Source organism: Rhipicephalus microplus, chromosome 2 (genome assembly GCF_043290135.1).
Source record: "Rhipicephalus microplus isolate Deutch F79 chromosome 2, USDA_Rmic, whole genome shotgun sequence".
Classification (NCBI taxonomy): Eukaryota; Metazoa; Arthropoda; class Arachnida; order Ixodida; family Ixodidae; genus Rhipicephalus; species Rhipicephalus microplus.
In genome coordinates, this window is record NC_134701.1 from 22449194 (window position 1) to 22472060 (window position 22867).

The following is a 22867-nucleotide window of genomic DNA, read 5'->3' on the forward strand; positions in this document are numbered from 1 at the left end:
TTAACTGACTTCACTTTGAAAAATATCACAGATCCCTGCATCACTAATTAAGTATCAAATAAAAAAGAGTATATTCTTTTTTGAATAAAGAAATAGACATGTGGGTAATGCACTGCAGACCGTTGTTCTTATTGTCACAAGCTTCCAGCAACTCTTCTTCCCACAGTACTTCTACCAAGAATCTCTGTTTTCTTCTCCTTTCCGAGTTCTTTCATTTTATACTTTTGCGCTAAAAGATATGTTGTGCAATATTTATTGGTGAATTTTCTTCTCCTGATTAGGCTCTCTTTTTAGTAGGTATACATTTTGTATGCATTCCAGTGTACGATTTACAATCATGAATTATTTTCTACACCAGATTATTGGGCATGTCTGTTTGTGATATTCATGTTTAGGCTTGTTTCAAAGTTTCCTCAGTTTAATTCTTCAATCATGTCTTGCTATCTATAGCCATCATTGCTTAAGAGTGCTGCGTCATCTGTAAATTGCTGAGCCATTCGTTGTTAACCTTCATTGCTGCTCTTTTGAAGTGTCGCTGTTTAAACACTCCTTCTGAGCATGCAGTAGGCAAAATGGGGGATAAGCAAAAAAAAAAAGGGGGGGGGGGCAGAAGTTGAGGGGAAGCTTGGAGACATAAGGAAGCATCCTAGGATGGGGTTTCGCTGGAGGTGACATTTCAACAAGCTGTGAAGTCTATGCAAATGTCATCTCGGGCAGTGGCTTGTGTGCTCCTTGTGAATTTTATGGTCACTATTAATGTGCACCAGTGTGTGACATACTGGTGGTGTCATCTGCCCTTTTATTTGTATAAAGATTACTCATTCTGGTCTTGAAATAGCTGGTCATCACTTAGTGCGCGTTCGGCTGGTGCCTTCTATACGCCCCGTCCCAGCAGACAACTTCATGCTTTTAAGATGGCTGGTGTATCCACTGGGTTGAGTGGCTGTTCATTGTCTATGAAGGCTAAATGAAGGGGATTGTTGTATTCAGCAGCTTTCCCAGATACCTGATTGATCCCACCTACCCAAAACTGACTTACTCTCCAGGTCGTGCTTCTCTTATGGTGTATGAAATTACCTTTCTAAGCAGTTTGCACATCATCAAAAGTAAGCTGACAGCCCTATCAGTATTTTGGGTCTCTTGTGTATTAGTATAATGTTGGCATTTTTACAGCTCACTGGGACTGTTGCTTCAATCTTCTATAAGATTGGCCATTATTTCGTTATTTTGCGCTGCTTTTTTGAGTGGCATATCACATATGACTTTTTTAACCTCATTAATAGTTACGTATAGTTACGTATGGAACTTCTGTATCTCGCTCGTGACATCCAATCAAGGGCAAGTGACTTTTCAGCAAACCTGTCTGAAGGCAAGTATTATAACCACTTAACTGCATGCCCACGGCATGAATTTATGAGTAGTATATAACGTAGTTATTTAGTGCTTTGCAAGCGGTGAAGTGTTGCGATTTGGGGGAGCATCACTCACAGTATTTTTTTGCCTGTCTTTCAAGCTTTAAAGCCTCCTCTGATTTGGGTGCACGTTAAAAAACCCATGGTGGTCGAAATTTCCGGAGCCCTCCACTACGACGTCTCTCATAATCATATGGCGATTTTCGGACCTTAAATCCCACGTATCCATCAGGCTTCAAAGCCTAGGCAGACGATGAGGAAAAATGGCCCCTTTTGCATTTCACTCACAGCACGACGTCAAAGGCCATTTCCAATCACCGAGAGCTTCTCTCGGAGTTCAGGTTGCACACAGGTCCTTCAACCCCTTGAAAACCCCTGAAATTGAAAATTTCGTTTTTAAGGCCTTAAAAATTGTGGAACTTCGTTTCAATCCTTGAAAACCCTTGAATATGGCAAATTTTCACTGTGTCCGATCGTACGACTTGCAATTCATGGCAAATGGGTGCGGTCCTGGGCTAATCTATTGCTTATCCCGTTCCGTGACACCACAATTTCGAAATGGGCAAGGGTCAAGCCTCCTATATTAGATTGGTGAGATCGAGGCATGTGTACTCGGTTTGGCTTTGGTTAGCCAGAAGCCATAAGCTGATGGCCACTGTGAGGCTGCATCATCTCTGGCCACGGCCGGACTCGACTCCTTCTCCGGCGCTCCCCTTACGGCCTTCGCATTGGGGTGTTTTGCTGCCTGCCGCCGCAAGTTCGGGGTGGTGCTGCTACACCACTGTTGCTCCGCCGCCTCCAAGCGCGTTCACGGGCGCAGTATGCGCGCCACAGCGCTATGGCCATGATAACAGCGCTGAGTACGAGGAACAGAACCAACTGCGGCGCCTGAATTCTTGAAGATGAACGTTTTATCCACACAATACAGCTCGGTCGTTGCATGCGATGAGGTTAAAATGGTATAGTCGACCTCTGAGAGCACCGCTTACCCAGTCGCAACCATTCCGGCAGCTTTCCCGGATTTTCGCACACGCGTGTTGTCACAAGCAACAGTAATCCATTACAGCGCACAAAATTCAGAGAGAAAAGGCAATATTTATTTTGTCGTAAGGTGGACCAGAACTTAAATAAAAAACAATTTCTGTGCGAGGTGAGCACAAATACCTTTTTCTTTCAAACCCATGCTAGCAATACAAATTAACACAAACACAAATGCATGGTACAAATAAAGCGAACCTCCATGACATACTCGTCACAGTCTGAAATATTTTCTAGACGGCTTGTGCACATACGCAAGTGGTTTTTCATTTCTATCGCTCACCATTTTGGTGTAGTTAACGAGAAGTCTGATGAATTTGTCCGCAATTAAACGAGCTGTGCGCCTTGCGTGGCTGCTGTCTACACCCTCTGGGCAGAGGAGGACGGGTGATTGTTCGAGGTGTGGGGTAACCAGAAGTTGCAGCACTTCATGCACTTTTGTACGCGGAAGTTTGCTAGCAGCTTTTTCAAAGAAAGTAACAATGTTGTCCAACAGTGTCAAAAACATACGGTTTGGGTAGTGGAGTGCACTTTTGTCCTGGCTGTACAACAGAACATACAAAGGATCAGCTTTGTTCGTAGTCGTCAGCATCGTAACACAAGCATCACACTCAAACTCACTGACGAGCTTCATGATGTATCCACGAACGTACACCAGACCAGAGTACGTGACAGACGGTGATGGATCACTCAGCTGTCCCTTCAGGTTCTCGGGGTCTGCAAGCACTTCTTGTGGCACACTCAGCGCTAGCTCCTCTGCATCAGCATCCTCCACTTCCATTTGCTTTGAACAGAGGGCTTTGCCCTTTACAATGTTGTCCAGGGCTACTGTCACTGAACGCGCATCTAGCACGTTGTTGCCCCCACACATGGACCTTAGCCGGCCAAAGAGTGCCTCCACAGGATCACTCTTAAAGTTCTTGGTAGAGACGTACTTGACACCCCTTCTTAAAAGAAACCATGTTGCGTCCACTGTGGCCCTCGACGTGAACAACAAAGCATAAAACGTTTGCTCTGTGAATGCACCTTCTCCCGATGCAAGTGATGCCTCTTGTACCTCTTTTATGTAGTCGGTGAACTCCTTCTCAAGCCACACGAGTTTAGGGTCATCCTCGTTAGATATTGGCCTCTTGTGGTCACTCCCTTTGTACGTTGTGTCATGAACGTCGAACCACTGTCTCATCATTACCGATGAAACCATCATTACCGATGGTTTGCGTGGAAGTGCTACATCTTTCATCGGTAAGCTCCTCTAGCGGAGCACACTCCCCGTAGGTAGACGGCGATGACTCTGCTTTCCGTTTTGTCGGCTGTCGAGGAGCCGAGGTGGCCGAGGGGCCACGTGCTGCAGGTTCTTTACGCGGCCTCTTCGTAGCCGGGACCATATACGAAGGATACTGATCGAAGACCGTGGGCACGGCTCCTGGACGCAGTTTCCGGATACGATATCCGGGAACATAGTCATTTTCCATGAAGTGTTTGCTGCACACTACAGTCGATGGGGACTTGTCATTGATGACGAGGTTTTCACGTGAAACATTTTTCCTCCACTTCGAACACAGTTCCTCATCGCTAGGAAATTGGTGGTACGACACACCCGGTGTCTTCCCTTGCTGTGGCTTACACAGCGGCACGCAACAATAAACCATGGCTACGCTAGTGCAGTTAGCGTGCCTGAGCGTGTCTGATGCATTGTTTACCCGAGGTCATCGAACGCAGTCAAGAAAAGTCAACACTCATATCGTCGACGAAACAGTCTGCGCAACGGTGCGCGCACCGGAAAGTCAGGTTTTACACACCAACAACCACAAGCGTCTGTCCGCGAACAAACAGCTGCCGATGTACGTACAAAGACCGCGTTCGCGATGAGCCGATCCGCACGTGGTAATTGAGGAGACGCGGCAACGCGGGGAGCCGGCGGAGCTTACAGTGAGGTGGTGCTGCCCTCGTGCGGTTAGTCGCCGCACTACGTGTCAGAAAAAAAGATATGCGCGGCGCCGGTATTGAGAAGGCCGAGCGTGCGGAAGGAGCGTCGAGTCCGGCCGTGCTCTGGCAAAAAGAAAAGTTGTGCAAATGGATTATTGCAGTAGGCCAGTACTAATGCTAAAAAAGAGTACAGCAGACGCTCACTAGCCTAGCGCAGTCCAACAGCCTGCAAAGCAGGTTACAAGTCGATAGCCTTAAATCGAAAAAAGACTGGAAGACTTTGTCTGAGCTTTACAACTTCTAGTCTGGTCAAACTAAGTGAACTGAACATCTTTTGTTTTGTGTAGTAAATTTACAATCATGGTCCTAAAATTTTTTGAACAAGTCCTTGAATTTTTTTCTTGGGAGCCTGTATGAACTCTGGCTCATGGTGGCCATTGTGTAGCACTCCTAGCATCATTTCCTAATTTTTTTCACATTTTAATATGTAAAAAGAGAAATCCTTTTGTATGTGTTGAAGTATAAAGAGTACTTTTGAAATTTTTAGCACACAATAGTGTGGCCTTTCTGGGACTGCATGAATATTACATGTGACTTGTTGCGTCATGCCAATCAAACTGACATGTGACTTGTTGCGTCTTGCCAATCATAACCCCCTTTATGCCTTTTCATTTTTCCCCCTCGGTGGTGCGTCAGTCACCTGCTGTTTCCCGATACTTGACATTGGTTCTGCTGCTGTCGGAGACTCGGATGCATATTCGAAAATGTCCTTCTCTAAGTTGTGATGCATATTAACGCCGGTGTGATGCTTTTATTTACTGCAAGCTTTTGATACCAGCTTGCGCACAAGCTCAACACATATTACCCCCCCCCCCCTTTTTTTTTTTTCATTACAGTCCACCCTGCCTACGCACACATGGGTGCCTTTGCCTGAAAGAAACTCTGTCGCAAAGGTCTTAAGTCAGCGCAGCATACAATCGTGCACGATGAACTGTGTGCTATGTGAACTGTTGTACAAGATGAACCGTACAGAAACAGAAGACTTTCGAAAGCATTGGTTCGGGTAACCAGCCAAAGCAGGCGATCCCATGTAACTAAGGCGGCGCCTGCCCAAATCCCTAAGCGACAATTCGCTAACTATCGTGCGCTAAAAATTATAAAAGCACACCACTCATTTAAACATGCACTGTTAGAAAAAAAAGGCCTGCTTATTCACTAACTTAATACTAACTGTTTACTTGTCACAAAAAACACTAACCTCCTAGTAAGTGAAAGTAGTAAAGTGCTTATTAGTGAAACTTTCTAGTTTGCAAATTAGTGCATGAATAGTGCTGACTCGAATAATATGTACATTTACATTGCCACATCACAATAATTCAGTTATAGAAGTATGTATAGGGTAATAAGCGAAGTGCAGTTGTCCGTGCAGAGTATTTAGTGGTCACTAACTACTCACTAATTACTAAAATACACAGTCATTAATTAATGGCTACTAATTACTTAGATACATGAAGGCATAAATGAATCGCAGGCAAGAACATACGCGCAAACGCGCACATAGAATATCAAGACTTAGCCGGTATCGTAAACTGTAGCAGCAGTTTGAAGGCTATTTATGCTCCTACTTTCAAAGAGAACATTGTGTATTGGTTACCAGCCATAAAATTTAGAAAAATAAGGACGTTTTATACACATTATTGTCTGCCCTTCTGTATGTGTGTGTCCTCACTTAGCACGAAATTTTTATTCCAAAGTAATCAACAAAATTAAGATTGCTCTAAATTTTTCCTAAGACGATTACTGCAAGATATACTGTGGTGTTTACGAGAAATCTAGCAACATGGGGTTTAGTAGTTGAGGGAAAAATGGAAAAAGACTGGAAACATTCCTGGCTAGACTTAGTGAAAAGAACTAGGTAAAAAGACCTAGAAACATTCCTGGTTAGTAACGGCAAATGTTTCAAACTTTACTAGCTACTGGCCATAGTAAACAGATGCTGCGAACGTAGTAAAATATGCTCCAAACAAGTAATGCATGTGTTGCCAACTCGTTACTAACTTTTTTAAAATTGTGCTGACCATGCAAACGTCGTATGTAGCGGAAGAACTGCCCCTATGGGAAATTGTTATGTCGTTGTATTACACAAGATAAGTCACCAAGCTACTATGCCTCAACCATTCTAACATGCTTAGCGTAGTTTTGCAGTTATTATGCGTCTGATGACATCAGCTTTATGTTCTTAGCTTAGCTCGGTATAGCCATCATTCTTAGCTCGGTATAGCCATCAAGATATGCCTTTCCTACAATGAAAAATTGTAGTAATGGAATTGACTTGCCTGGCCATTCCCGGAGTGGGAATTAGCCAAGTTTTTTCATTCCAGGGAATTGAAAAAAAAATATTATTACGGCAAATTTTTTAATTCCAGGGAATTGAAAAAAAATATTACGGCAAGTTTCAATTCCTGGAATGGAATGGATGGGCCCATTGCGCAACACCGATTCAGAAATGAGCCATGCATTACATTCGCATTACTATTCCATTTTTATCAAAGCTGTTAGCAAACACAGTAACCACCGTTGATATGGCCCCAACATGACACCCCTACAGGGTCTTTTTCTTGGGCACTTTCATGGTGCTGCTCTTGGTGGCCGTGCACCGCGCCTGAGTTTCATTCATGCTGCAACTATGAATCGTGTTATTTGCACCAATCAAGATTTTCCCCCATATAAACATTTCAATTGTCTCTTCTTGGTGCTGGCAGGCTGATATATAGGTTTAATCGTGTGTGGCACATTCTGTGGGCCTAGGTATAGGGGTATGTGTCACATGTGACTGCTGAGAGAAAGGGTTTCTTGTTGTATACCAAAAACATGTCATTTTAATCATATCTTGACCTGTCCATCGTGTTAGTTGTATACTCATGTCCTCGTGTGCTTATGTTGGTTTATACAAAGTTGACGAGACGACACAAAAGCGCCCAGAAGTAGACTGCGAGATGGATAGGCGCGGTCAAAATGCCTTTGGTCGGCAAAGAAATGCTCCACATTTAATGGTGATTGAACAGTTTGTGTTCTTTGAATTATATTTTGTACTCTTAAAAACAAGAATAGTATTCACTTACCCTGCAGTAGTAACCACAGGTAGCAACTTTACTAACATGACAATACTTACACAGACTACCTACTGGGAAGTAGTAATACAAGGTTATATTCGGTGACTACAACGAAAGTTCCTCCCACAGAACCGCAGCACCCCCCTGCTTGTCACCTGTGAAGACAGTCATGCTAGCTAATTTGCACTTGAGTACTCTTTTTTTTTTTTGGCTGACTTAAGCACTAAGCAGGTTACAAGTGAAGCCTGTGCCTGTACTACCTAAAACGCCGTGTTTGACTGAGTAGTGATGTCATAAATTCTGAGGAAACTTTTCAGGACATTCAAGTTTGTGGAAAAAAACCAGCTTTGTCTTTATGAGAAAGTCAACCGTTTGGGACGCTCAAGAAGTGTTCAACCTCCCGAAAATGACTAAATGCTATTGGACATGGCATTCATGCAAATTCTCCCTGAGAGGCACAGCTGCGAGTGTGTGCGGAGCTGACCTTTTTTGCAAGGTTGTAGCCGAGAGTAGTAACTTTACTACCTTTGAAGTTTGTTTTGAAGTTTGGTTTAGTTTGCCACACAAAGTACGAAAACTTCAGATGTGGTTTGGAAGGGGAGAAAAAAAGCTATGTAATGCAGCTTTTCTGGCCCCACCTCCCATTTCCCATCAGCGGACACTTTAGCAGAAGCAAATTGAATCAATATACAGAAAGGGTCTTTGAATTGAAAAATAAAGTTATTTAAAATTTACATATATAGCAGACACTTTTGGAGAAGTAAACAAAACGTGTGCACAAAAGGTAATCATGGCAAGTTCAAATAAAAAAAATCGCAGCATATCCACGGCATTAATGATGATAAGTGGGGCGAAGCGTCCGTCAGTCCGTCCGTTCATGCATCCATTCGTGCGTCCGTCAGTCTATGCATCAGTCCATCTGTACGTGCACCTGTTCGTGCTTCCGTTCGTGCATTAGTCTGCGTGCGTCCGTCCGCGTGTCTGTCTGCCTGTCCGTCTGCTTGTCCTTCCGTCCGGCCATCTAGTTAACACTTCAAGTACCCCCCATCTCGCTTCTTTTTATCATATGTTCATCATTACAGTTACTTATTCATCATATACAAGTATCGTCATCTAGCGGACAATCCATGGACTAAACGGGAGTATGTATCATATTTCTGCTGTCAGCGCTTTGTAAACACCGAGGGCGTGATAACGACGCTGTGCTACGTTTTTCGTAACATGTGGACATGCGGGTATGTGCCACTGGCTACGCACTACGACAACCGAGATGCACAAGCCACGCCATAAGGAGCTTCGCCCCTAAATAGTGAAACTGCATGGCACTGTCTCCTCGTGTGATTGCCGTGGTTAATGTACACCACAATGATATCCTCAGATAGCATGAGAGCATGCTTCTGCGCACCATGTATTCTAGTGGCGCTTAATCAGCTAGTCTGTTTCATTTTTACAATCATGTATTCGAACATAAACTCGAAGGCGTGCCTGCTGAACATAAGCCTGCTTTAAGGTGGCTCACATTGTGTTGTGACGTAGCACACAAGTTTGTATAACAATGTACTGATAAAGTTTGGCTAAACTTTTCACAATACTGTCACAATCACTGCGTAGCATGCTGTGGCTGCTAGAGATAGCTTGTCGCATACATAGTCCTCGCTGAAGTAACGAACGTGCTTCTCGGCCTTCTGGATAAGGTGCACGGTTCTTACTGTATATTTGTGTCATTCCATGAACACCTCAAATGTGTGTGTTTTTTTTATTTGTGGCGATTTCTTGCATCAGATACAGCAAATTGTGGGAATACTTCGGGGAGAAGAATTACCGGTCACATGCGAGCCTTTTAAACTTCTTAGTGTGGTCTAAGTGTTTGTGAAAAAATTTATTCTGGGAGTATCGTTTCCAATTCGGCTTAGGCATTAAGCAATAACATTTATGTAAGGTGTTCAAAGCTCCATAATGTTACTTCAATTTTTCAATCGTATCAGCCTTCTGCAAAATGTTTCATGTTTGCATGTCTTCTCTTGTAATATAGCGTGGCGAAGCCACCTTGAAATTTCTGCACGAATCACCAGGACGTCATGGATATTGAAGACTTCTAATTTGGCCTACACAGTTCGTTATAGTTAAATAATATTTGCAATGACCTTTAAACGAGCAGAGATTGACATAACAAGTTTCGATTAATTTCGCAGAGTCGATGTTTACAAGATAAGAAAAATTCATGTTGAAATCCATGACACCACGCACAAAAATGTTGGCGCGAAATTTAAAAATGAAACTGTGTCCTTGATTGTATGCTCTATCGATATGACGGTGAAATTAGTGCTTTGAAAATACAATCTAAACTAAATGATTGTTTCAATTTAGTTTTGTTTAAAAAAAAAAAGTATGTTTCCCGATTGGCGATCAAGCGACACGTCTTGGTGAACTCGCATCGCTTCTCTTTTGAGAACGCGTTGGCTGCGTGCGTGCAGTGTCGCTGCTCGGGAGGAAGGTAGAGAGTCGGAGAGGATCTTTTGGATGACAGCGATGGAAAAGAAGGCGGCTCTCAGTAACTGCTGCATGGGAAAGAACGAAATAAGGTGGGAGAGGTTTTATGATAATTCAAGGGGAAGCGCGTTACTGTTCGAAACGAGGTCGGATTGCCTGAAAACGCATAGTCAGAAAGCAAGATTTAATAAAGAGGAAGAACAATGTACATGTTGTGGGAAGTCAAGGAAACAATGCGCCCCGCCGCGGTGGTCTAGTGGCTAAGGTACTCAGCTGCTGGCCCGCAGGTCGCGGGATTGAATTCTGGCTGCGACGGCTGCATTTCCGATGGAGGCGGAAATGTTGTAGGCCCGTGTGCTCAAATTTGGGTGTACGTTAAAAAACCCCAGGTGGTCAAAATTTTCGGAGTCCTCCACTACGGTGTCTCTCATAATCATATGGTGGTTTTGGGACATTAAACCAACATATCAATCAATCAATCAAGGAAACAATGCAACATGGTCTGATTGAATGCGGCGATATCCACCCAGGTATACGTGTGGGTACAAGCCTACACGAGGCTTTGCGGTGGAGGGACAAACATGGAAAGCTGGACACGTTCCGCAATATAAGCAAGTAAGAGAGGGTTTGAGTATTGGTGGCAGAAAAGTAGAGATAAAGGACAGAAATAGTAAGAAAATGAGATTACTCTGCCTGAAGAGGCAGAGAGATGGAAGAGAAATTTACATTTGTATTTTATTTATTTAACGATGCTGTCAATCTCATCAAAGATTATAACAGGGAAGGCATATGAAAAGAATATTTGTTTACACAGATTCATATTGATAGAAAACACAAAAAAAGCCAGAATGACAAAATGACAGGCAAATCATAGGTTAAACATTGCCATTAAAGAACACACAATGAAACAATTTTAGTAATAGCAAAATCATGAACTAGGTCATCGTTAAGAACGACCGCGAAAAGATAATGCATGCATTTGTAATATGGGGTAGGGACAACAAGTAGGCATTTTTATTGAACTTGTTCAAAGAATTTCATGAACATTATCTAATCAAAAAACATGTCACTTGAAAACAACGATTAAAAAACAAAACTTTTGTATTAGCAATATGACACTGACTCGTTTATTGATGATGTGATGTTGTTAGTGCGATTCGCGAGGCAAGCAATTCGCTTTCAATCGCAGCTGTAAACAAGTTTATGAATGATTCAGTGCTTAAGGTGGGTTTCAGCAAGAGTCAATCTTCAATGGTTAGAGGGAAAAATGAGTATTTAAAGCAATTAGTGTTAATAGTCATTTTATGGCTGTGCTAGTAATATTATCAATGTGGGTATCCCATCTCAGGTCGTTTGAAATCGTTATTCCTAGATAATTGTGGCTAGAGACTGTGGCTAAAGGGCAGTTGTCAATAGTGTAAGAAAAGTTGGACCTGTGTTTTTTGCAAGTTATTGTCATGGAGGCACATTTACCAATATTCCAATATTAAGGGACATTTGCCTTTATTGCACCGCGTGTGTACATCTTCTAGTGCTCGGTTAAGAATTAGGTGATCCGTAGGAGTATTAATTTCCTGGTGAAGTACGCAGTCATCTGTAAAGAGCCTTAGTTTTACTTCAGTTCAGAGGGGCAGATTATTAATGAATATTGTGAATAATATTGGTGCTAAGACGCTGCCCTGTTGCACGCCTGACGTGACTGCTGCTATTTTAGAGGCGGTGTTCTGTAACTTAATCCAGTGAACAATGGTGCTATCTACAAGAGTAACTTCTAATTTACTTATTAATTTTGTATGAGAAACACGATCAAATGCCTTTGAAAATTCTAAGATGAGGTCAATTCGTTTATGGTTATCAATGAACTGGGCTGCATCGTGTATTAATTCTAAAAGTTGAGTAACCGTTGAAAAGCCTTTTAGGAAACAGTGTTGCACAGAAGACAGGATATGATTTTTTTGTAGGTAAATACCTATGTGTTTCAATATCATATGTTCTAACAATTTACACACAGAACAAGTTAGTGATATTGGCCTGTAATTTGAAACCATGGTTTTGCTGCCTGCTTTGTGTATTGGTATAATTTTTGCAGTTTTCCATACTGCGGGGATAGTGCATGATTGCAGGGGTTTATTAAACATTACACATAAATATTTAGCCACTCATTCTGCATACCTTTTAAGGAAGATGTTTGATATGTTGTCAGGTCTCGGGCCCTTCTTGGTATTGATATTTATTAGTAGATTGAGCACGCCTTGCTCGTTAATTGTCAAGGGTTCCATTGGTGAATTGTCTGAAGATTGTATGCGCGGTACGATTCCGTCATCTACGGTAAAAACTGATTGAAAGTAATCATTGAAGGAGTTGGCAAGATCGTTGTTGTCGTCAGAGGAACGCATGAACTCATCATCTTTCTTGGGATTTATATATTTCCAAAATTTATTTGGAGCGCTTATCAAAAATGTGGGAAGTATCTTTGCAATGTAATTATTTTTAGCATCTTTTAGTTTACTCCTCATGTCGCTAACAGCTACAGTCAGACAGTGTCTACTAAGAATAGTTGGTGCCGTGTTCAGTTTTTTTCTTAGCCGTTTTACCTTTCGTTTCGCGTGTATCATGTCACGTGGTATCCAGGGGTTTAGTCGCCCAGTTTTTTTTTCTTTTTGATCGGTTGGTAGCGTTTTATGCATGACGTCACGATGGCTGTATATCTACTCCAAAGTGTTTTGATGTCAATGCATAGGTTATCTGTAAGTGATACGAATGAATCATATTCGAAAGCAAGACAATCGATTATACTTGTGTCGTCAGCATGGGTAAAGTCAGAATAATAAAGCGACGCCTGTTGATGAGATTTATAGTCATTCACATCAACAGTGCAATAAATTAGGTTATTATCCGAGATGCCCTCCATTATTTCCTTTCTAGTAGTTTCTTGCGGGAAATGGTCACATAAAAAAACTAAATCAAGAATGTTCGACGATGATGCATGTACTCGCGTGGGTTGGGTCACTATCTGATGTAAATTGAAGTTGAGCATGGGATCACATATAAATTGTGAGCTATCAGACTTGAAATGCATAGCTTGCCAGTCTATTTCTGGCATATTAAAATCACCCAGAAGGGTAAATCTGGCATTTGATACATGACTCTGCATGTAACTTCAAAGTGAAATAATGACTTCACAAGAAGCAGATGGGCTACGGTATACACAACCCACAGTGATGGCACGTGAACCTATGGATAATCTGCAAAATATTGCTTCTACGCCTTCAACGTCGGGAAGAACCTTGGAAGGGAATTTTTCATTGACAAAAATGGTGACGCCACCACCACGTGTGGGCCGGTCTTTCCGTATTATCGCGTAGTTGGGGCTACCTATTTCCCAATTATGAATGTCACTTGACAGCCAAGTTTCGGTAACTCCTACGAATTCGGGTTCCAGTTCCAGTAATAAAGATTCAGGCAAATTAGATTTGTTCAGTACACTACGTGCGTTTAAATTGATGAAGGTTACTTTTTTTTTGTGGGGCCGTAGCTTCTGCAGTTTGTATTTCAGACAGACAGACAGACAATAGGGAGTTTTAGTGCTGGGTACGCATTCTCGTGGGGCGATGCGGGCTTGGGAGCGCGCGGCGTTGCGTGCCCAACCCATACCCAACCGAAATGCCTTTTAGTTGGCGCCACGGTGGCACGCACGCAAACGCAAGCCGCACGAAGTTCACACGCGCTCGCAGAGCCATAGCGTCTTGTCGCGTAAGTATTGTTTAAGTCTTGGTATGATTTATAATGTTAAATTAAACATAAATAGTAATCAGGACACTTTTTGTATTGTGTACAGTAATCTTGTATACACAAAAAAGTGAAAAATACAAGTTTACTGTAAGGACAGTGTCGACATCTTGTGACACTTCGTGCAACCGCAGTCATGAACATGTTACCTTACGCGTAATGTTTTTGAGGTGAAAATGAATAAAAAGGTTACTCATTTGTAATATTGTCGCAGTGCAGTTTTTGCACCAGATGTACAATGCACAATGTTTCTGCAATAACAAAGTTGTGGTTGTCTGTTTCACTATGGCCGCGCTAGATGGCGCCACCCATTCAGCTAGTCGGGGCTGGCATATGATTTTTAGTTTCTATGTTCCAGGCGATTCTAGCTTCGGAAATCTGTCTGAAACCGTGTAATCGCTATAAGTGCTCGCACTTTGGCTTATTTTAACTCGGCGGCTAGAGTATACGCAGTGTGGATACCGTGAGTTCTTGCGAAGGTGGACCACGCGGACGCATGGCCCCATCGCCCCAGCGATCTTGCGACGCATCTGTTTGGGGTTTCGCGCATGCGCGATACCGCCGCCCCAACGTCCTGTGTACGCAAGCCGCTTGGGTACCCAGCACTAAAACTCCCTAATGAACTTTATGTGATCCTGAGGAGCTTTCGCGGGAACCCCTATCGGGGACCCGCGGAGGCCGCCGGCCGCGTCCAGGTCGGGGCTGGGACACCGTGATGTTCCGCCCTTTCTTGGGCCCCCTGGATTGCCTGGATTTGTGCCTGGAGCGATGGGCTCCGGAGTGCCTCTTCCCAGTCGGCTTTGCTAGATAGAGGGCCGTTAGGTAACGCGGGGCATTGCCAAAGCATGTTTCAGTTTTTTGTTTTGTTTTGCAGGGGCATTTGCAGCATGGCTCACGGGAACCGCTTTATTATTTTCCTCATCAGGAAAATGTTTCACCATTAATCTGGAGCTTGTCATAGCATAATGACACTTTTTCTCCTGCTTTTCTTGATTCACCGTAATTCTATAGCTTTTTCTTATGCCACGAATGCGAGCTGAAAAGTCCTCACTTATGGAGTAATTGGTGCCTTTTAACTTGTAACAGTTCTGCAATACTGTTGTTTTGTCGCAATCGTCGGCAAGCCGCAAAATAATTGGCCTGCATTTGTTAGCTTTTGGCTTTTCTAGTCTATGTATCCTTTCTATGGCAACTGTCTCGGCTTTCAGAATGTTTTCGACGGTACTGTCGTTCACTGTTTTATCCAAAGTGCCACTGTTTTCTTTCTCGCTTTCTGGAACACCATATATTAAAAGGTTATTCCTTTTAGACCGATTCTCAAGATCGTCAATCTGAAGTTCAAGTTTTCGAATCACTTCCTGTAGGGCACATATTCCGGTTTCGCAGTTTGCTGTTTTGCTGTCTAGGGCACGAATATTAGCCAGCTTCGACTCAATAGCAGTAAGGCGCTCCTCTTTTATCTATGTTAAATCGTCAGCAATGCTTTGTAGCTGCTTCGCGAACTGGTTAACATCAGGGCCGGGGTTTGTTTCTACGTCTCCTGACAGTAGCAATAAGATTTCTGCACAGTCTACAAGATTTATTACAAGCAAGCAAACGAGCCGCGGGCACGGCAGAATGATCAAAAATGGGTCGTTAGAACGAAAGCATTTTCTATAGCGCCTGCTCACCTGCATGAAGTACAGAAGAAGATTAGCCGACCGCATCGCTGAGTTGCGGCCGTGCCCTTCAGCCCACAATCGATTGACGCCAGCATTTATGGGCGAACTGGCGCATTTTGCCACCAGGGAAAATTGCCAGGTGTCTTGCCCATGCGTGGTTGTCGCTGATACTGGCTGCTCCCAGATGAAGACCAACTGGTAAAGTTTCAGAATAACAGTTGTTATAATACGATCGATTTAATCGAAGCAAATAAGGCATTAAGCCAACATGAAAAGAAAGTTTTCTTTCCGTTTTCTTGTGAGACTGGTGGCACACATGTCACAGCCCCGTTATAAAAAGGACGCTCATAGTATCCGTCCATCCATCCGGCGTGTTCAGGCAGCGCAAGAGAGGTCATCCATTGTTGTCGGCGCGTGGTGGTGGTCGCAAACGAAGCTGCTGCTATAAAGAGACACGACGTCATCGGGTCAGCCTTTCGACCGCCGCCATCTTCGTCAGGCTCCGTCGTGTTCGTACCTGTAACTGTGACTCGGCAGCATTGCGGGAAATGTACCCGCTAGAAACAATCGTCGCGCTTCAATGCAGTACTGCGACAATGACTCGGCAAAAATTGTCACTCACTCGTGACATACATTTTGCGCTTATGGCTCACTCGCACCCTTACGGCTTAATCTAAGTCTGGCTTTTTCTTCCGTGGCATTAATGGCACCAATCTCACCTTTCCGCTGCTCTTCTTAGTGCCTTTTGATCTTTCAAAGATGAGTTATGGTTGGTTGCAAACCATTGAGAACATTTTTCATCGAAGGGTTGATAAGATAGGATATTTATCAAGAATTTCTCTAGAAGAGGTGGCAGGGGGGTGGGAGGGGGAGGTATGGGCACTCCGATAGATAGATAGATATCTGGGGTTTAACGTCCCAAAACCACCATATTATTACGAGAGACGCCGTAGTGGAGAGCTCCGGAAATTTCGACCACCTGGGGTTCTTTAACGTGCACCCAAATCTGAGTACACGGGCCTACAACATTTCCGCCTCGATCGGAAATGCAGCCGCCGCAGCCGGGATTCGATCCCGCGACCTGCGGGTCAGCAGCCGAGTACCTTAGCCACTAGACCACTGCGGCGGGGCTATGGGCACTCCGATACGCAATTGAAATATTGATATGGTGTACCAGCGATACTGTTTCGGAGTACGTGCGATTAGAGGTGAATTCAGGTAAGGCAGATAGTAACTCTATAGATGAGCAAATAAGACCGTAGTTGAGCTCACTCTCACGAAATATATCGTGCTGTGGACTCACTCGGACTAAAACTCGCCAAAGCATTACTCACTCGGACCCATGACTCCATCCGAGTATAAAGGGGTCCAGGTGAGTCGCCTCGTGATTGAGTTTGCTGACCTGTGACAGTCACAGCTCTGCTTCACCGTGGCATACAGCCATGGCGCGCTCTTTACCATTTTTACTGGAAACTAGTCTAATGAGCTATAACTTCATCATCGTAGTGATACGTTAACGGACACATTCTCGGTGCATAAAAAAATTATATCCAAACTATCCGCCGTAATCTAGGATTGGGGGGAAGGTATTCTTCGTACTCTTGCGATCGTAATACGCCTCGTTGACGGCCATGGCGGCTCTCCCGTCCGCGAGATTGGCGCGAAGGAAACGTCTCGTAATCTCACCGGAGAGCCCCGCGACCTTGTCCGAGTGATAATTGTGTGACAGGTGTTAAGATATGTGATGTCATCACAAAGGTAGCCTAATGCAGAACACTTTCAGAGGTGTCAACACTAATCAGGGGGGCGAATGTTCATCGCAGCTTCCCCCGCCCCCACACACACACTTACTTCGCGCACGCATATGAATGCATCGACCAAGGAAAAAACGATGCCTTCCGCCTTGCAGTTTACCTCGGTTCTGAAACAAGCGGCCCGCGAAGCTTTCGCTATCGGCTAGCCACGAAGGAATAAACGTTTGTGACTTTCACCTTACTATTGAGACTGCGTTCTAGGTTGCGTCAGAGACGAGGCTGCTCTCAAGCATTTTATTCCTGAGGCACCTCGTGTGGTCAAAATGCGTTGTAACATATATCGCCAGAAGAAAAACTCCGCATGAAGGCCAACGCACCAGGCCTGACAATTTTGAGCTGACGAACGCAATGCATACGTGGGGCGTTCACGATCAGGTCTGCTAAATATCGCAGCACTGTGGGCCGCAGAAATGGCTCAAATGTCGAGATAAACGCTGCTGTCCCTTCTTCCCGCGGGCGCGCGCCCGGAGAACAAGGTCATGACGTAGACGTAGGAACTGTCCTACGTAGACAGCAATGCTGTGACGTCGGTCCTCTACGTAGACGACTGTACTCTGACGTGCCCAACAGTAGCACGTGGCAGGGCGAAAATTATTTCACACGACGTGTGTAGTTTGTGTAATTTGTTGCTTGAATAGATTAATGAAACTTGAGATCAATGAGGAGAAAAAAAAAAAAAAACGCCGGGCCTGCGCGGAAGGCGCAGCACAGTCACAGCGAACACTAGCCTTTCAGAGCCTTTTCTAAACACTTGATCATTGGGTAACTGCTGCAAGCACACTTACTTGATACCCACTACGTCATTAATAATAAAAATTTAGGGGTAGTAGGCCTGCATTCGCTATGCTATTTTTCGTCATTCTTCTGAGAAGCGCGGTGTCCGCTAAAAACTTTAAAGGAATTTTGTGCCAATTGTTCATGCAATTGTTCATGCAATTGTTCATGCAATGGTTCATGCATGAATTATGCCTGAAGTGGGTATGCGCCACAGTTAATGGGTGATCAAGAATGAGCTTTTGTAATGTGTTGGGGCATTGGACGACCCAATCGTTACGCTTTCGCACTGTGTGCCGCCTGGTCGTTCTTTTGCTGTTCTAAAACGCTTTATTACTCATATTAACGAGATTCCTTTCCCGACATCAAGTCTGCCTAAGGCAAGTTTGTCATCAAGTCCCAAGCACCGGCGTGGCTCAGTGGTAGAATATCGGGCTGGCACCCAGTGGAGCCGGGTTTGAGCCTTACTGTGTCATTTGTACTATTTCTAATTTCGCGCGATGTGATTACGGACACCGGTGATGACGGACAACTACGGTGCAACCCGAGTTTTGATTTAATAACAGCTTTCGCTGTAATCTGTTCATCTATTCTAGCGCGTCTAAACCAGCGTCTCCAAACAAGCTCGCCTAGGCATTCATCTCAGAGAAATGTGCACTCTATAACAAAATAACGCTGGTCAACAAAACAACGGCGCTCTCGTGCTCGGGGGTCGGGCTTACTCTTCACACTTGGTGTACGTTTGGGGAACTCTCTGAAGGGCACAAAAATCCCGTCTGTCTCATGCGGTGGCTGGCCACGCTCTCTTGTCCCACTTAGCCACAATGACACACTTATCCGAGGGGTCCCTCTTTCTTACAACAAGGTCCCTCACTTCGACACGCTTTTGACAACGTCCCTCCCTTGCGGCTTGTTCATAAACTTACAAGTCTTATCATAAATGCAAAAATTCTTAGCGGCGCCAATACGTCTTCGTTGATGATCATTCGTCTCCGCTAATGCACGTGAAATCGGGCGTACCGCAGGGTTCCGTGCTCGGGCCTATCTTTTTTTTTTTAATTTATATTAACGATGTTTGTAATGGTATGCATTCTACAGTTGGAATATCGGCACACGACTGTGTTATTTGCAAATTACTAACCCTCAGGATGCCTGCTACGTTCAGTCTGACCTAGCAAATCTCTGTGAGTGGTGTAATGATAGGCAAATACAAATTAAAGTAAAGTAAATAAACCAATGGCTATCAGGTTCAGAACAATGGTTACCCCGGTGATATACGACTATACACGAACAGCATACCCCTAGTTACTGTATCTACAATGAATTACCTTGGTGTTCATTTATCGTCAGACTTGTCATGGAACGCTCATATAGACGCAATTGTTAGTAAAGTATCCAGACCTCTTGGCTTCATTGGGCGAAATTTGCATCCGGTGAGGCTAAACCTTTTCTTAGACAACAACATACAACTGCAAAAGGTCCCTAAGCGTGGTAAAAGCTTTGAAACCCCATCCTTGTCTTGCTTCACTCACTTTTATGCGCAGTCTACTCATGGGTGTTAGGGCACTGCGAGATACAAGGAAAAAAACGTTCTGGAGGACCACCTAGCTGCATCCGCCGACGAAGATTCCACTGCCAACACGTCGATGGCGATCCCAGCGCTTCATTTGAAACCTTTTCTCAAACGAAAGCTCAGGCCCTAATGGCAGAGCACGTGGGATAAAAACGCGTATAATAGACTGCATGTTAATAAGCCGCAACTTGGTCATTGGCCGTCAGTATCAAAATCACGGTGCACACAAGTAACACTGGGAGCTATTCTAGTGCTGTCCAATAGGTGAACAGTAATATGGGCAATCGCAGGAAACTGTGGGATGCGACGGCTTACCGGTTCGACGCACCACGCGGGTTAGCAGCGGCACGCGCGCATTTTGTACCGCTCCGTTGAAAAAAAAAAACATCTGTCCGTGCGTTATCAGTGCTTTAGAAGTTGTTTTTTTTTTGTTTTTGCTAACCGTGGCTGTGACGATGACAAGCTACGAAAGCCATGAACTGTAAGGAAACTTTTTATCGCACTAACATGATCCGCTCTGATTTGATGCTGCTCAGGGGTACTGGCAGTTTGGCTAGCAGATAAGTTTGAGTTTAGTTTATTTAATTAAGCATATTAAGCAAATTAATATACTTTATATGCTTATAATTAAGCATATAAAGCAAATAATAAAGCATATTTAAAATAAATATATTAGAGAGCATACGAACATTTTCATAATTAATTCCTAATTTATTTAGTATATTCGGCAAGCAATAACTCAATGTCTGAAAGCCATAATTTGCGCGCGGTCTCGGCACATGCCAATATTCGAAGTGTTGGTTTAGGCGGGTTGAAGGATTTAATTGCAAGTTAGCTAAACTACGTATATAGCCCGACCTTTTATGGTATCAGATCTAAAAGAGACTGCTAAAGAATATTCGTAGAGTAGGTTTAATTTGATTATTTCGTATTTAGCAAATAATTGTGAAGTATGGGCATTAAAAGGGAGGTTAGCAAGAGATCGTAGCGCCTTTTTTGTAATATAATAAGAATACTAATAGATTGCTTTGTTCAATCACCCCAAATTAGGTTGCAGTAACTCAGATTTGATGTACTCGATACAGAAAACAGTTTTCATTGTATGATACGTTACTGCAGATAAAAAGATCACCATTTTAAAGATCTCAGATGATGGCGATGACTGCAGTGTGCTAAGAGTTCATTTCGGGGAAAAAAAAAATAATCGCTGCTTCGGCCGACATCGTCGGTCGATCAGTATGAAGCGCAGCACTTACTGAGCGCATTGAGATATTTTTTTCTCGCCTTCTGCGCTCTATAAGATGAATTTCGTAGTCGAAGCCAGATGCTTATTTAAACGCTGATCTTGATCAAGTTGCGCAGCATGGTGGCACATAGACAAGACAATACAGTCAGACATAGACTGCGCCGAATAATCTATACTTTGCGCTTTTTTAACGCACTTCTTCTTTTGAGTGCCATCCTGGCGCACACTTTGACCAAGATTAACGCAAAGCACTCGTCCAGCGCTTCGTGTAAACTTGCTCTTGAGTGAAGCTTTTGCCTTTTTTGTCGTATATATGGGTGCAATGGTCGGCGCTCATCTCATATGGCAGGTAGATTTCACCCGCGTGTTCCCATAATATTTTTTCTAGGTAGGTGTGCGCGACAATTTATTTCTCAATATAATATTCGTAGCAAATTTATGCGTAAGCTTTTTTAGTGTGGAATACACACGTATCTGTAATAAAATAATTTTTGCACACTCTGACTTCAACGTTCCTACTCAAAGGCTACCTGTCGCTGTGGCTCTCTTCACATCCGCGGCACACCTCAATTTTCTTTCTTTGTTTCATGGCAATCGATTCATGCATTTGCCTTTCACACTCTAGTTGGAGCAGCCAACAGCTGAACTACTGACCATGGTTTATGAGGACAAAGATAAACGGGCGACCACGCGCGTTAATCCCAAATAATCTGAGGCTTGCGGGAAAGCAGTTCACCGTCGTCTACTCTTCTCGAACCGGAAGCCGGTAGCAGACGGTGCATCCCACAATCCCTCGCTCTTTTACTGGTCACCTATTCGTGGACATGCCCACTTCGCCGCCGCGCGTTCAGTTACGCAAAAATACAGTGAGTTGTGACGTCATGGTGCTCTTGACACGTCGACGCACTGAGGCCACCAACACATTCTAAGTGTAAAAAGAAACTAATTCGACGAAATGTGCACTTGACAAGCCTGAAAGTGCGTATGAACGTGTTGACATGTTTGAAGAGCGATGTAGGGCGTGCGTAACGACCTTCCAGGGGCGTCAGGCGGGCGGCCGCAGGGAGACTTCATGCATGGCCTCAGAGATGTGCGCCCGAAAGCGGATCTCTGGGGGCAGCAATCGTTGGGGTGAAACGCATTCCATCTTTTTCACTTGTATCGAGAGCTGTGAAAGCTGCGTGGTGTCAAAATGACGTTGCGGAAGAAAGACCGGGAACAGGCTGCTCGCCAGCTGCAGTGGTGGCCGAATTAGACATGTCCACGAATTGGACACCGCGAGAATAGCTCCTCAGGACATTTTGTCTGGTGGCGATGCACCATTGTGGGAGAGATGTGGCGGAGCAGTAACAGCGCTTCACGACCGACCGACCGACCGACCGACCGACACGCTGAAAGTCACCAATGTTTGCAAAGAAATGCTTCACATTTAAGAAACCCTGTCGTGATAAACTGAAATGTGCACCTGCTGAAAACAAGACTTCTTCACTGTAACACGCGGGCAATATGTTGCCTGCTCCTTGCTACGTCAGCACGTCATCATGCGACCATACGCACATTCTCTCTGGTACAAATAGGAATTTAATAATGGCGAGTATGACAAAACTCGCAACATGTTTTGACTGGCACAAAATTATCTTTAAAACTTTCGAACTTTGTTTTCAAAGTAGGTGTTGCTGGCAAGAACTCTGCCAACAGTGCGAAGGCGCGAATTGCTGGAGAAACCGACAATCGTAGGTTCGAATACATCGCAAATTCCTTCAAAATATTCTTTTTGATTTCTTTACAGTCCCAGACAAAATGAGTCGGCGCGCCATGATTTGCCCATTCTTTCTGGGAATATAAAGAAAGTAATTAGGGACCTTTTAGAGAAATCGGCGACTAATGCAAACTTTTGAGTGCCGTAATACTTAATAACTGTAATACTGAATGCCGTAATACTTAATGAACCAAAAGCTATATTTTTTTTTCCTTAAAAAGTGAGTTTGAGGATTCGTACTTTGCAGTGAAGAGTTTAATTTTCACTCGTGG

At 43.9% G+C, this 22867-nt stretch overlaps 1 protein-coding gene across 4 annotated transcripts in view; it reads left to right on the top strand.

The window, feature by feature from the left end:
• The window catches only part of trc (Serine/threonine-protein kinase tricornered), a 212279-nt gene that overhangs the window by 13754 nt on the left and 175658 nt on the right, over positions 1 to 22867 (top strand). Inside the window, exon 1 of one of the 4 annotated variants that reach the window (XM_075886292.1) lies at positions 10511 to 10594. The exons of the other annotated variants lie outside the window; for them this stretch is intronic. The gene's annotated coding sequence lies outside the window, so the exon portion shown is untranslated. Of the gene's footprint in view, positions 1 to 10510; positions 10595 to 22867 lie in introns of those variants that run through there. 4 annotated transcript variants of the gene reach the window in all.